This window comes from Hordeum vulgare, chromosome 5H, assembly GCF_904849725.1.
Source record: "Hordeum vulgare subsp. vulgare chromosome 5H, MorexV3_pseudomolecules_assembly, whole genome shotgun sequence".
In the NCBI taxonomy this organism is placed as follows: Eukaryota; Viridiplantae; Streptophyta; class Magnoliopsida; order Poales; family Poaceae; genus Hordeum; species Hordeum vulgare.
The window spans coordinates 56025302-56039149 of record NC_058522.1 but is presented as its reverse complement, the minus strand read 5'-3'; positions in this window follow the sequence as shown (position 1 = coordinate 56039149).

The window sequence follows — 13848 nt, the reverse complement described above, 5'->3', positions numbered from 1 at the left end:
TTTCCGGACATCATGGTTCGGCAGGTGGCGGAGTTCCTCGCTCCCAAGACGCGAGTTGTGTCTCACAATGAGGAGAAGGAAGACAGCCTCGTCATGAAGTAGCGCTCCACCCATGAGAATAGTAAATAGCATAAAACTACTAGTTTACATGTTGTGATTTCTACAACCAGATTTTAATTTTTCTTAAAAAACTATCAAACGGAGTTCGCTGTTTCAAAAAACCCAAAATCTTTGTTGTTAAAAAATTAAATAGGTTTATGACAGGTTGGGCCTGCACCTAAACGATTCGTCTAGTTGACCGTTTGTTTGACCGTTAACTTACAAGTAAGTCCCACGTGTCAGTGTGTGCAAACTTTTAAAAAATTCCATCATGTCCCCGCAAATTTTCAAAAGCAAAATCGGGTCTGTGCAAACTTTTCAAAAAAGCAATCGGGTGCCTCCCATGGCCGTGCACCAGCAATTGCCATGACGGTCGTCGGCCAGCAGCCATGGCGCCGCCGTGGAGATCCCTTCCATCATGGGCGACGCGTGGAGCTCCCATCTGTCATGACCAGCAGCCATGGCGTTGTTGTGGAGCTCTCTTCCGTCGGGGTGACGCATGGAGCTCCCTTTCGTCGCAACCAACAACCATGTCGCCGTCATGGAGGTCCCTTCCATTGCGGGCGGCACGTGGAAATCCCTTCCCTCACGACCAACAACCATGGCACCACCATGGAGCTCCCTTTCATCACGGGCGCCGTCGTGGAGCTCCCTTCCATCGAGACCGTCCATGTCGGCGGGGTAGCACGTCTGGCCGGTTGCGCCATGGCTCCATCACTACTAGGGAAAAGCCTAGCAGTAGCACGGTTTTTAGGGCTATGAGTAGCGCAGTGTACCGCGCTACTGATACGGCACTACAACTAACACTTTTCAGTAGCACTTTCTGGCCCGCGCTACTGCTAAGTAGCTATAGCAGTAGCGCTGTCCATACCAGCGCTACTGCTAAGTGGCTTAGGAGTAGCGTTTTTTATTTTCAGCGCTAAAGAGCGCTACTACTATATTTTCACATACCTTTTTTTTGCTACAAATTTGCGATATTTTTATAAAGTATTCTATGATGAGCATATTGCCAGTTTATGATATGATTATCATACACATAATAGTCTCATCATACCATCAAACATAAATCATGTCGTCACATCATAATCACGATATAGCTATACAAGTTACATGGCATGCCTCATCATACATAATGTAGTATTTCTCGAGGCACCGATTCGTATACACACGGTTACACATATTAATATACAACATCAATAATTGTTGTGCGAGCAACTACATTTAGATAAAAGTGGATGGATGTAAGTGATTGATACGTCTCCAACGTATCTATAATTTTTTATGGTTTCATCCTATTTTCTTCTCAAACTTTGGATGTTTTGCATGCCTTTTATATATATTTTGGGACTAACTTATCAACTCAGTGCCAAGTGCGAGTTCCTGTTTTTTCCATGTTTTTGACCCCTTTCAGAGGAGATTTTGAAACAGAGTCCAAACGGAATAAAATCCCCGAAAAGATTTTTTCCGTAACGGAAGAAGATCAGGAGACTTGAGAGCCCAGGCAGGGGAGCCCCAGGGGCCCCACAAGCCGCCACACCGCGGCGAGGGGGTTGGCCGCACCCCCACATGCTTGTGGCCTCCCTGGTCGTCCTTTGCTATAGGGTTTGCGCCTATATATTCCCTAAAAATCCCAAAAAAATCAGGAGATCATCAAAAGTACTTTTCCGCCGCCGCAAGCTTCTGTCTCCGCAAGATCCCATCTGGGGCACGTTCTGGTGCCCTGCCGGAGGGGGGATTCAGATACGGAGGGCTTCTTCATCAACACCATGACCTCTCCGATGATGCGTGAGTAGTTCACCATAGACCTACGGGTCCATAGCTAGTAACTAGATGTCTTCTTCTCTCTCTTGGATCTTCAATACAAAGTTCTCCATGATCTTCATGGAGATCTATCCGATGTAATCTTCTTTTGCGGTGTGCTTGTCGAGATCCAATGAATTGTGGACTTATGATCAGATTATCTATGAATCTTATTTGAGTTTCTTCTTATCTCTCTTATGCATGATTTCATATCCTTGTAATTCTCTTCGAGTTGTGGGTTTTGTTTGGCCAACTAGATCTATGAGTCTTGCAATGGGAGAAGTTCTTGGTTTTGGTTTCATACCGTGCGGTGACCTCACCCAGTGACAGAAGGGGTAGCGAGGCATGCATCGTGTTGTTGCCATCAAGGGTAAAAAGATGGGGTTTTCATCATTGGTTTGAGATTATCCCTCTACATCATGTCATCTTGCTTAAGGCGTTACTCTGTTCGTCATGAACTCAATACACTAGATGCATGTTGGATAGCGGTCGATGTGTGGAGTAATAGTAGTAGATGCAGAAAGTATCGGTCAACTTGTCTCAGACGTGATGCCTATATGTATGATCATTGCCTTAGATATCATCATGACTTTGCGCGGTTCTATCAATTGCTCGACAGTAATTTGTTTACCCACCATGATATTTTCTATTTTGAGACAAGCCTCTAGTGAACACTATGGCCCCGAGGGTCTACTCCACACCATATTTGCAGCCTCACACTTTTTACTTCATTGCACTTTCCGCCTTCAGATCTCACTTTGCAAACAATCTTGAAGGGATTGACAACCCCTTTGAAGCGTTGGGTGCAAGCTTGTTTGTGTTTGCGCAGGTACGCTGGACTTGACGAGACCCTCCTACTGGATCGATACCTTGGTTCTCAAACTGAGGGAAATACTTACTTCTCCTGTGCTGCATCACCCTTTCCTCTTCAAGGAAAAAATCAACACAAAACAAGAGAAGTAGCAAGAAGAATTCCTGGCGTTGCTAGGGAAGGACTTTTGTTGCCGTAGCAGAAGAATTTCTGGCACCGTTGCCAGGGAGGAAAATCAAGTCAAGAACTCATCCAAGTAGGTGTCGCAAACTCATCTCTTGTATTTACTTTGTTTGCTAGATGCCTCTCGTTTTCCTCTCCCCCACTTCACCAATTTGCCTTTTTCGTTTGCCTTTTCGTTCGCCCTTTTTATCGCTTGCTCTTTGTTCTCTTGTGTGCTTGCTTGCTTGCCGAAGTCACCATGAATGAAAACACCAAACTTTGTGACTTCTCGAATACTAATAATAATTATTTTATTAGTACTCCGATTGCTCCCGCCACTAGTGTGGAGTCATACGAAATCAATTCCGCTTTGCTGAATCTTGTTATGAAAGAGCAATTCTCCGGCCTTCCTAGTGAAGATGTCGCATCCCATCTCAATACCTTCATTGAGCTTTGCGATATGCAAAAGAAGAAAGATGTGCATAATGACGTGACTAAATTTAAGCTTTTTCCTTTCTCGTTGCGAGATCGCGCAAAAACTTGGTTTTCTTCTTTGCCCAAAAATAGTATCGATTCTTGGGATAAGTGCAAAGATGCTTATATATCCAAGTATTTTCCGCCGGCTAAGATCATCTCTCTCCGTAATGATATCATGAATTTCAAGCAACTTGATCATGAACATGTTGCACAATCTTGGGAGAGAATGAAATTAATGATTAGAAATTGTCCCGCTCATGGCTTGAGTCATTGGATGATTATTCAAATCTTTTACACTGGCTTGAATTTCGCTTCTAGAAATATCTTGGACTCCGCCTCAGGTGGAACGTTCATGGAAATCATGTTAGGGGAAGCCACAAAGCTCCTAGACAACATCATGACGAACTACTCTCGGTGGCACACTGAAAGGTCACCTACTAGTAAGAAGGTACACGCTTTAGAAGAAATTAACTCGTTGAGTGCTAAGATGGACGAGTTAATGAATTTGGTTGCTAGTAGAAGTTCTCCTTTAGATCCTAATGATATGCCCTTGTATTCTTTGATTGAGAGTAGCAACGCTATCTTGGACGTTAAGTTTGTTTGTAGGAATAACTTTGGCAACAACAATGCTTTTAGAGGAAACTATGTTCCTAGGCCTTTTCCTAGTAACTCCTCTAATAATTTTGGCAACTCCTACAACAATACTCATGGAAATTACAATAGATTAACCTCTGATGTAGAGAGTAATATCAAAGAGTTCATCAACTGTCAAAATATTTTCAATGCGTCCATAGAGGAAAAGCTACTCAAAATTGACGATTTGGCTAAGAGCGTTGATAGAATGTCTAGTGATGTTGATGCTTTGAAAGTTAGATGTGCTCCTCCCAAAATCAACATGGATGAAACTTTGAAAGCTATGCGTGTTTCCATGATTTAGAGCCAAGAAAGAACCTCCCAAATTCGTGCTAGACATGAATGGCTTAAAAAGGCATGTTCTCGTGATGAGAATCACGAAGATCTTAAAGTGCTTGGTGTGGCTCCCATTGAATCTTTGTTTTCTTGTGTCAAACCTAATGATTACGGGGCTGGATATGAATACACTTTGGTTCAAAAGTGCCCCAATGATTCGAGTCCATCTATCTTGATGCTAAAAGCATTGAAAGTGGAGTAGAAGATGTTAAAACTTTGAGTAGTAATGAAATTACTACCGTGGATTTCAAGGAATTCAATTATGATAGTTGCTCCTTGATTGAATGCATTTCTTTGATGCAATCCATGTTAAACTCTCCACACGCTTATAGCCAAAACAAGGCCTTTACCGATTATATCGTCGAAGCTATGATAAAATCTCTTGAAGAGAAACTTGAATTGGAAGTCTCTATCCCTAGAAAGCTTCATGATGAGTGGGAACCTACCATCAAAATCAAAATCAAAAACTATGAGTGCAATGCTTTGTGTGATTTGGGTGCTACTGTTTCTACGATTCCAAAGTCTTTATGTGATATTCTGGGTTTTAATGAGATTGAAGATAGTTCTCTTAATTTGCATCTTGCTGATTCTACTATCAAGAAACCGATGGTAAGAATCAATGGTGTTCTTATTATTGCAAATAGGAACTATGTACCCATGGATTTCATTGCGCTTGACATTGATTGCAATCCTACATGCCCTATTATTCTTGGTAGACCTTTCCTAAGGTCTATCGGTGCTATCATCGATATGAAGGAAGGGAATATTAGATTTCAATTTCCTTTAAGCAAGGGCATGGAACACGTTTCTAGAAAGAAAGTAAGATTTCCTTATGAATCCATGATGAGGGCCACTTATGGTTTGAGCACCAAAGACGACGATACGTGATTCTATCGCTTTTATAACTAGCTAAGGGCGTTAAACAATAGCGCTTGTTGGGAGGCAACCCAATGAATTTATCTTTTCCTCTCTGTTTTGTTGCGTCCACACCATCACAATTCTGTTGTGATTGTGTCTTTTGTGTTTCTTTTTGTGTTTGAGCCAAGCAAAACCTTTATGACTAGTCTTGGTAATGGTTGTTTGATCCTGCTGGAAAAAGACAGAAACTTTTTGCTCACGAAATGATTTTTCATTTTTATTCAGAAAGAGATTTTGAGTCGATTCTTTTTTCTACTGGTTTATATGCCTTTTTCCCAGGCCGTCGTAAGTTTTCAGATTTTTGAGGTGCCAGAAGTATACGAAGTATACAGATTGCTACAGACTAGTCTGTTTTTAACAGATTCTGTTTTTGTTGAGTTGGTTGCTTGTTTTGATGAAACTATGGTTAGTATCGGGAGGTACTAGCCATGGAAAAGTGATAACACAATATCCCAACTCCAATATAGATAGAATTCAAGTTTGCTAGAGTACCAAAAGTAGTGGCAGTTTGTTTTCTTGTGCTAATGTTATCACGAGTTTCTGTTTAAGTTTTGTGTTGTGAAGTTTTCAAGTTTTGGATGATGTTCTCATGGACGATGAGATAAGAGTGGAAAGAGCTCAAGCTTGGGGATGCCCAAGGCATACCAAGCCAAATTCAAGGAAACCAAAAAGCCTAAGCTTGGGGATGCCCCGGGAAGGCATCCCCTCTTTCGTCTTCAATCCATCGGTAACATTACTTGGAGCTATATTTTTATTCACCACGTGATATGTGTTTTGCTTGGAGAATCTTGTATCATAGGAGTCTTTTCTTTTTGTTGTGTCACAATCATCCTTTCTGCATACCTTTTTTAAAGAGAGAGACATGCTCGTGATTTTGCTAGAATGCTCATAGTGCTTCACTTATATCTTTTGAGCTAGATACTTTTGCTCTATGTGCTTCACTTATATCTTTTAGAGCACGGCAGTGCGTGACTTGGTAGTTGGCTTATGCTATGAAAGTAGTCCCAAGTGTGATAGGTACCCAAAGAGGATGCAAAAATCTCCATCTTCATGTGCATTGAGTAGAAAGAGAAGTTTTGATTCCTCTCAATTAGTTTTGAGACGTGGATTTGGTGATATTATGAGCTATGTTAGTAGGGTGTTGTGAATCTAGAAATACTTGTGTTGAAGTTAGTGATTCCCGTAGCATGCATGTATGGTGAACTGCTATGTTAGGAAGTCGGAGCATAATTGATCTATTGATTGTCATCCTTTGTGTTGAGGTCGGGATCGCGCGATGGTTAACACCTACCAACCCTTCCCCTAGGAGTATGCGTTTAGCACTTTGTTTTGATTACTAATAAAACTCTCGCAACAAGTATGTGAGTTCTTCATGACTATTGTGAGTCTATGGTATAGATGCACTTTCATCTTCCACCATTGCTAGCCTCTCTAGTGCCGCGCAATTCTCGTCGGTACACAAACCCACCATATGCTTGCCTCAAAACAGCCACCATACCTACCCACTATGGCATTTTCATAGCCATTCCAAGATATATTGCCATGGAAATCCCACCATTCCGTCTCATGACTTGTGTCGTCACTCTCATATTGCCATTGCATGATTATAAGATAGCTAGTGAGATGTTTCAACGTCATACGCCATGCTAGATCGTTGCACATCCCGGTACACTGCCAGAGGCATTTCCTATAGAGTCATCATCATTTTGAGCAGTGAGTAAATAAAAGTGTGACGATCATCATTATTAGAGCACTGTCCCATGTGAGGAAAAAAGAAAAAAGAGGCCAAAGAGCCCAAAAAAGGGGGGAAAAGAAAAAGAAAAATAAAAGAGAGAAAAAGAGAGAAGGGACAATGCTACTATATTTTTCCACACTTGTGCTTCATAATAGCACCATGTCCTTCATGATTGAGATCTTCTTGGTTTGTCACTACCATATGCTAGTGGGAATCTTCATTATATAACTTGGCTTGTATATTCCAAAAATGGGCTTCCTCAAAATTGCCCTAGGTCTTCGTGAGCAAGCAAGTTGGATGCACACCCACTACTTTTCCTTTTGAGCTTTCACATACTTATAGCTCTAGTGCATCTCTTGTATGGCAATCCCTACTCATTCACATCGATATCTATTAATGGGCATCTCCATAGCCTTTTGATACGCCGAGTCAATGTGACCATCTCCTCCTTTTTGTCTCATAACCACCACCACACTCTATTCCATTTATAGTGCTATATCCATGGCTCACGCTCATGTATTGCGTGATAGTTATAAAAAGTTTGAGAAAGTAATAGTGCGAAAACAATTACTTGGCGAATACCGGGGTTGTGCATGATTTACATTAGTTGTGTGAGGATGATGGAGCATAGCCACACTATATGATTTTGTATGGATAACTTTCCTTGGCCTTGTTATTTTGAAAGTTCATGATTACCTTGCTAGTTTGCTTGAAGTATTATTGTTTTCGTGTCAATAGCAAACTATTGTTTCGAATCTTACGGATCTGAACATTCATGTCACGTGAAATAAGTTGCAAAGGACAACTATGCTAGGTAGCATTCCACATCAAAAATTCATTCTTTATCACCTCCCTACTCGAGGACGAGCAGGAGTTAAGCTTCGGGATGCTTGATACGTATCCAACGTATCAATAATTTTTGATGGTTTCATGCTATTATCTTGTCAAACTTTGGATGTTTTGCATGCCTTTTCTATATTTTTTGGGACTAACTTATTAACTCAGTGCCGAGTGCCAGTTCCTGTTTTTTCCATGTTTTTGACCCCTTTCAGAGGAGATTTTGAAACAGAGTCCAAACGGAATAAAATCACTGAAAAGATTTTTTTCCGTAACGGAAGAAGATCAGGAGACTTGAGAGCCAATGCAGGGGAGTCCCAGGGGCCCCACAAGCCCCCACCCCGCGGCCAAGGGGGAGGCCGCGGCCCACAGGCTTGTGGGCCCCCTAGGCGTCTTTGCCCTAGGGGTTGCGCCTATTTATTCCCTAAAAATCAAAAAAAAATCAGGAGATCATCGAAAGTACTTTTCCGCCGCCGCAAGCTTCTGTCTCCGCAAGATCCCATCTATGACACATTCTGGTGCCCTGCCGGAGGGGGGATTCGGATACGGAGGGCTTCTTCATCAACACCATGACCTCTCCGATGATGCGTGAGTAGTTCACCATAGACCTACGGGTCCATAGCTAGTAACTAGATGGCTTCTTCTCTCTCTTCGATCTTCAATACAAAGTTCTCCATGATCTTCTGAAGGGATTGACAACCCCTTTGAAGCGTTGGGTGCAAGCTTGTTTGTGTTTGAGCAGGTACTCGATCTTCAATACAAAGTTCTCCATGATCTTATGAAGGGATTGACAACCCCTTTGAAGCGTTGGGTGCAAGCTTGTTTGTGTTTGAGCAGGTACTCTGGACTTGACGGGACCCTCCTACTGGATCGATACCTTGGTTCTCAAACTGAGGGAAATACTTACTGCTCCTGTGCTGCATCACCCTTTCCTCTTCAAGGGAAAAACCGACGCAAAACAAGAGACGTAGCAAGAAGAATTCCTGGCGTTGCTAGGGAAGGATTTTTCCTCTAATTTAACTTGGTAACTTGCATCCATCCACTTTAATAAAATATGTGTCATATAACTCATCTTCATCTTACGTACTCATCTAACAACTCATCATCATCTTAATCGTATACCAAGTTAAAATCTCATAAAACAGAAAAACATCATAATAGTCATTATATGCATGCATCCAAATCGATCATACCAAGTTAATATAAACCAGAAAAACTTGTATCTCATAAGACCTAGTCCTCGTTCCTAGGTATAATATCATAAAACAGAATAACACCTGTGTCTCATTGATGAAGCACAAATATCCAATGGTCTCCAACTTATGGCTTGTGATCCTTCTTTATTTCTCTCCATGCTTCAATTCATAGCCTTTTTGATTTGCGGTCAGTCAAGTATGGAGCATCGATCTCAGCCCTCAGCGAGTTTTAATTTTCATATGACCTTCTGGGTGCATCGACAGAGGCACTACATCATTTGGCAGTTGTTGTTGAAGAATATAATAATAACCTAGTTAGCGCAATGTAATCAACACCATTTAGGCAAATAGTAGAGCATACTTAATTAGCAAGCTCTTACCAAGATATTTTCGCGAATCTCATCCGTCCTCAACCTATGTACTAGTGGCATGTAAAATGTATAATTTGGGCCAGTTCCCAAATTATACGGGAAGTTCACCCTACCAACGAGGACACCAACAAGAAAGTAGAGAACAACATCATTCTCCTCCCTAGTTAGATGTGATCCATACGTGTAGTGTGTAGTGTCAATTAATTTCCGTAATTCACTCAAAAAACGAAATAAGGTGTAAATTATAATTTAACAAATTTAGTGTACGGATGAACACCAACTATTTTTATATATAGAATGCAAATTACTTGACAAATATAGTTGAGCAACTCACATGGATGTAAAAAAGGAAGCATATCGACAACCACACAAATGCCGATGTTACCTCGCATATTATCTTCAGGATGAAGATCAAAGGTTATTTTTATACCCTCCTGAAATCCATATGCCTTGCAAAGATCTTCCCAATTTGGGCACCCTATTTCTGTGTTAAAAACTGAATTCATTACTTTGATCACAAATGTGTGACCATGGATAGTCCTCACGTTAGCTCTCCTCGTCTCCATACTCTCCTGGTCCTCGAAACCGAGCCTCTCCAACACATACCTTCTTGCATGGCAAGGGAGGAACTAGTCGAATTGTATAAAACAAAAATTACACGTTGAAGCAAAGAAACAGAAGTCATGCATGCTTAATTATGAAAAAATAGTTGTCATCGTTGCGTACCATAGAAACTTTGAAGTTCTCGTCAAGCTTCATGCCGAAGAACCTGTCGTCTCGCAGGTGAGGCCTGTCGCACATACCCCGATAGTCGCCGCAATATTCACACTCCCAATATTCATCGTCAGACATTTCCTGTGTTCATGATTCAAAAATTCGGAAAGATCATTATTAAAATAAGACAAATTGAGCGCATGAAACTTGCCGAAACAGAAATGAATCAAAATTCCGACAAAACATACGCACTAGGAGGTGTTCCGTGCAATAAGATACACACATCAAATATATGACATATAACTCATCATCATCTTACTCATTTAACAACTCATCAACATGAAAGTCGGGATTCCTCGAGAAAGAACACACATGAAAGTCATACAAGGAGCAATGACAAACCGAAAGATAACCGATATTATCACTAATACATCACGAATATTATCATATAATATCACTAATACAAATCCAGTTGGAGTCTCACGGCGCATCGTGGCAACCCAAAATACAAGATAACTGATATTATCACTAATACATCTCAAATATTATCATATAATATCACTAATACAAATCCAGTTGACGTCTCACGTCGTAGGCGGTGGCAACCCAAATATAAGGAACCATCACCGGATCATAGCTCGGGTGATGTCCATGAAGCACCTGCCAGGTATTGGAGAACCTCGCATCTAACGCAGCCATGTAGCAACGGACGTGCTCGTCCTTCTCCATGACACGACGACGTACCACCTATGTGGGGGCCGGCTCCCTCGGCACCGATAGTGGCCCATGCGACCGCCACCAAAGAAGCTCCGGGTCGACGATGAGACCCGGATTCCTCACCAAGGTGCGCGCCCCGGAAGGTTGCACCTCCCGGTGCCAGCCCAGCGGAGCCCAGTCCCGGACATGCCGCCTATCAAGCAAGCTCTCGCCGACCACTCGACGACGAGGATGCGGGTGATACGTCCCAAACGTATCTATAATTTCTGCTTGTTCCCTGATCTTTTGGGTGACATTGTTATATGTTTTGCTACACTTTTATATCATTTTACACATATTTGGACAAACCTACTAACTAAGTGCACCCCGCGCCAGTTTGTGTCTTCTCATGTCTATTTTGCAGGGGCTTTCACCCAATTTTCCGAAGCCCAAAAAAATCCAAAATATATATATATATATAAAATCAGCGAAATAGAAGGTTCGAGATCACCAGAGGAGGGGACGGGCCTCCTAGGCGGCCTGCTGGCGTAGCCAGGCCATAGGAGGCACCAAGAGGTCACCTGGGTGAGTCCCACCTCCTCCGGTGCCCTCCTTTGGCCTATATTTAGAGCCCCGAGAGGAAACCCTCGCAGACTTTCTGAAATCGCGAATTTCTCCATCGTTCCGCTGCCTCAGCGGTTTCGAGATCGGGAGCGTCTGGAGACCTCTTCCCGGCACCCTGCCGGAGGGAGGATTGACCTCCGGGAGCTTCTCCACCACCATGGATGCTTCCCGGATGTGCCATGAGTAGTTCTCCTTGGACCATGACTCCACGACCAGTAGCTATGTGATGTCTTCTCTCCAATCTTGTGCTTCAATGGTTAGTCCTTATGAGCTACCCTACATGATCAAGGCATCTATGTAATTTTCTTGCTATTTCTATGCTCACTTTGTTGGGATCCGATGGATTATGAGATTATGTTCAGATTGTTATGAGTTATATATTTTATTCTCCTTTTATATTATGTTCCTTAGTGATTCATGCATGTTCTCTGTTGCTTTTTATTGCTTTGGCAAAGTAGTAGATCGTAACTACAAGAGGGATCGTCATGCACGATTATGGGCTCAGGCCCCTCGATGTCTAGCTTGAGTGACAGAAACATGAGACTAGGGGATGTGCTTGTTTCCACCAGGGAGAAAACAATGGTGCTTATGACCACGGTTGCAAGGATTGTTTACCTTATGCATAGTTCATTAATGCAGTTGTCCATTTCTTTGAGTTTCCACTTTGGGTGGGGCTCGCAAGTTAATACAGGAGAGATGTTCTGGATAGATATCTCAAGGTGGATGATTAGTAAGTAGATGCTGATGAATAAATGGTCTACTTGTCTTGTCGCACTGCCCATTACTATTGAACCTCTAGCATAGTTTTTTATCGTCTTTTGGGAGAGAGACGTCACTTGCTCAACTGTGATTTGTTTTCCCTAGCATAGTTTTTTATCATCTTTTGGGAGAGAGACGTCACTAGTGAACGTCATGTGACTCCGGTCCATATCACTGCTAGCAGTCCCCGGCAACGACACTAGAGAGATGTTGTTGATGTGTTCCTGACTTGATGCCTCCACGACAACGGAGCCAGAACTACTCCTAGTTTCTCAACAATTAGCAATTGTCTTGCAATGGCCCACCAGCGCGTGGGTTCATGACAGTTTTCGAGGGTAGAGTATTCAACCCAAATTTGTTGGTTCGCCCGACAAGAAGTGAGAGGATACTCTCAAGTATTAGCAGTTGAATGTGTCAGATTCAACAACACCTGAAAGATTAGTATCTGCAAGCAAAGTATCAGCAGCAAAGTAGTATGCTAGCAATGGTGCCAGGAAGGATCTGTTGACGGGAGACTATTCCTAACAGTTGTATCAATGGCGCCAGAACTTGACCGTGGACGGAAAATATTCTTTCCCGTCAACGCGCGAGAAAAAGTATTGTAGCAGGTAGCAGCAGTGTAACGAGTAACAGCAGTGGCAAGGAACAACAGTGGTCACAGCAGTAGCAAGTAACAGCAGCAGCAATAGTAGTAACAGCAGCAGAGCAAAACAAGTAACAGCAGCAGTGGGACAAACTCGTAGGCAATGGGTCGGTGATTTGTTTGGATGATATTCATCATGCAATAGTTATAACACGGAGAGATATGTGTCTAGCTCCCGTTCGTCAATGTGATGTAGGCATGCATTCCGTGTGTCGTCATACGTGCTTAGGGAAAAGAACTTGCATGACATCTATTGTCCATCCCTCCCGTGGCAGCGGGGTCCAAAAGGAAACTACGGGATATTAAGGTTCTCCTTTTAATAAAGAACCGGACCAACGCATTAGCACTTGGTGAACATATGAACTCCTCAAACTATGGTCATCACCGGGAGTGGTTTCGTTTATTGTCACTCCGGGGTTGCCGGATCATAACACATAGTAGGTAACTACAACTTGCGAGATCGGATCTAAAACCCACATATATTGGTGACAACATAATAATTTCAGATCTGAAATCATGGCACTCGGGCCCTAGTGACAAGCATTAAGCATGGCAAAGTAGTAGCAACATCAATCTCAGAACATAGTGGATACTAGGGATCAATCCCCGTCAAAACTAACTCGATTACATAATAGATCTCATCCTACTCATCACCGCCCAGCGAGCCTACGAATAGATTACTCACCAACGATGAAGAGCTTCATGGAATTGGAGAGGGAAGAAGGTTGATGATGACGATGGCGATGATTTCCCCTCTCCGGAGCGGAAAACGGACTCCAGATCTGCTCTCGAGATGAAGAACAGGATGTGGCGGCGCCTCCATATCGCAAGCGCGATGAAATATTCTCTCTTGATTTTTTCTGGGACGAAAGTGAATTTATAGAGCTGAGTTTGGGGCGGGCAGAGCCACGTGGGCCCCACAAGCTTGGTAGCCTCCACCAGGGGGGCGGCTATAGGGCTTGTGTCCCACTGGGCCATCCCCTCAGGTGGATCTTTGCGCAGATATTTTTCATATTTTCCAGAAATATTCTCCGTAA